This window comes from Montipora capricornis, chromosome 1 (genome assembly GCF_036669925.1).
Source record: "Montipora capricornis isolate CH-2021 chromosome 1, ASM3666992v2, whole genome shotgun sequence".
NCBI lineage: Eukaryota > Metazoa > Cnidaria > Anthozoa > Scleractinia > Acroporidae > Montipora > Montipora capricornis.
The window spans coordinates 15,090,306-15,092,805 of NC_090883.1; the positions used below are offsets into that span (position 1 = coordinate 15,090,306).

The following is a 2,500-nucleotide window of genomic DNA, read 5'->3' on the forward strand; positions in this document are numbered from 1 at the left end:
TAATATCAGATGATCAAACAGGCTTCATTAAAACCAGATGCATCAGTGACAACATACGTACACTAGATAGCGTCATCAAATATACAGGTAATAAAAAAATCCCTGGACTTCTCCTTTTTCTGGACTTTGAAAAGGCTTTCGATACTCTCGAATGGTCTTTTATCAACAAAACTCTTCAACATTTTGGTTTTGGTCCCTCGCTGTCAAGTTGGGTCAGGCTCTTTTATTGTAACATCGAAAGCTGCGTATTAAACAATGGATGGACAAGCAATTTTTTTAAGCTAAGCCGAGGCGTCACACAAGGGTGCCCTCTATCGCCTTACTTTTTCATACTCTCTGTAGAAATACTCGCTGAAGCCATACGAAATAAAAGCGAAATTAGAGGTATTAAGATACAGGATACTGAATTTAAATTAAGCCAATATGCAGACGATACGACGCTCATTTTAGATGGATCTGAACAATCCTTTAAGTCTTCGCTTTCTTTGATAGAAGCTTTTGTAAAATATCTGGCCTCAGACTGAATGACAAGAAAACAGAAGCTCTCTGGATAGGGTCTAAAACAAACAGCAATCAAACATTTTGCCCCAAAATGAATTTTAAATGGCAAAAGGGAAAGACTAAGGCACTTGGCGTTTGGTTCGCAACGGATCGCGATACGGCAATATCTTTAAATTACAACGAAAAGCTTACGAAAGTTAAATCAATCTTAGGATGCTGGAAATTTCGAAGACTTAGCTTAATAGGGAAAATTGTTGTTCTGAAGAGCCTAGTAGCATCGCAACTTGTATACCTACTCACATCGTTGCAAACTAAGCACCATGCAATTAAAGAGATTAATAGGATGTTTTTTAAATTCTTATGGAATGATAAAGGTGATAAAATTAAACGCAAGGTTATCATCAATAATTATTCTGAAGGTGGACTCAAAATGATCGATATTACAACTTTTAACAAATCCCTTAAAGCTACCTGGATTAAAAAATACCTGAACACAGAAAACTGCAGCAAATGGAAAGTTTTTTTTGATCTAGAACTCGCAACATATGGAGGCAACGCCGTCTTTAAAGGAAACCTAAACAAAAAAGACATTGGTAATCTAAACATAGAAGACCCTTTTGTTAAAGAAGTTATAGAAATATGGTCTGAGACCTTCTTTGAGAAAGGAAAGTGTCCAAAGATCACTTTCTAGCTCTACCTCTCTGGCAAAATTCATTAATAAGGATAAACAATGCACCAGTACTATGCAAAGTTTGGCTTTCCAAAGGTATAACACAAGTAAAACATTTAATGGATGATTCTAACAACTTTCTTTCCCTTGCCAGCTTTCAAAATAAATATCAACTAAAAGTCAGACCACTAACTTTTTTTGGCATAATCTCTGCTATTAAACCTTTACAGCAACAGATTCCGAGGTCTCAGCTGAAGTATGACAATTTCATGAACACGTTCCTAAAGCACCAAAAACCATCGAGAATAGTTTACAAGAAATTAATTTCTGACCAAGCGGAACGACCGCTATTATCTCAAGAGAGGTGGCAGAAAGAAATCGGGTCCACAGCCAAGGTAAAAATTGACTGGAGAAAAGCCTACCTATTGTCTGCTGCGTGTATAAAGAGTTCCAAATTAATTGACTTCAATTTCAGATTTTTACATAGACGGCTGGCGACCAATAATTTTTCTGCAAAAAATAGGAATTAGAGAGGACAGAACATGCACCTTCTGCCATGATAAAAAAGAAGATCTGTTACATTTATTCTGGGGATGTGAAAAAAGTAGAATTTTTTGGAATGACCTCTCTATATGGCTGTAGGCGTGCCACGTGCTTTCAAAAGAGAACCACTTAGGAATGGAAACGGCCTTAGGCCTGAAGCCAGACAACTCCAATTTTAAAATCCAAATTAATTTTTTTTGCCTAATGGCTAAGCACTACATTTGGATTTGCCGTTCGAAAGAATGATCCCCAACCCAAAACAACTTCTTGCTTTCCCTGAAACAGATGCACCAATTGTAAAACAACACAATAAGAAATTCAAAGAAATGGAAGCCACTTCTGTCCCCGCTGCAACGAGTCTCCTAAACCCTTAACCTTAACCTTGAATTTTTAAATATTGATTCCTCTATTTTAAAACTATCATTATAAATGTAACCCTAAAGGAAAGAGATGGTTTTTAGAAGTGCTAGAAGTCGTATGTCATTTATTTATTTTATCTATTATTATTATCTTTTTCTTCTCATGTTAGAAAACGTAATTTTAATGCAATTAGTGCTTAGTGGTGCTGTAATTCATGTCACGTTCGTATTGCAATACTCATTGTATCGTTTACTGTAGTTTGCAATGTTTTATGGTGTAAGTGTGCATATTTAAAAAATAAAATTATTATTATAAAAAAAAAAAAAAAAAAAAAAGAACAAGGAAAAGTCCAAACGAAACCATCCGGTTCAGGTACCATTGAAGTGTATCGGTCTTCATGGGAGTTTTACGCGCATTTTCAGTTCA

The 2,500-nt window shown here is 35.6% G+C and overlaps 1 pseudogene; it reads left to right on the top strand.

Moving 5' to 3' along the window:
• The window catches only part of LOC138059068 (uncharacterized), an 11,543-nt pseudogene that overhangs the window by 3,365 nt on the left and 5,678 nt on the right, over window positions 1-2,500 (top strand).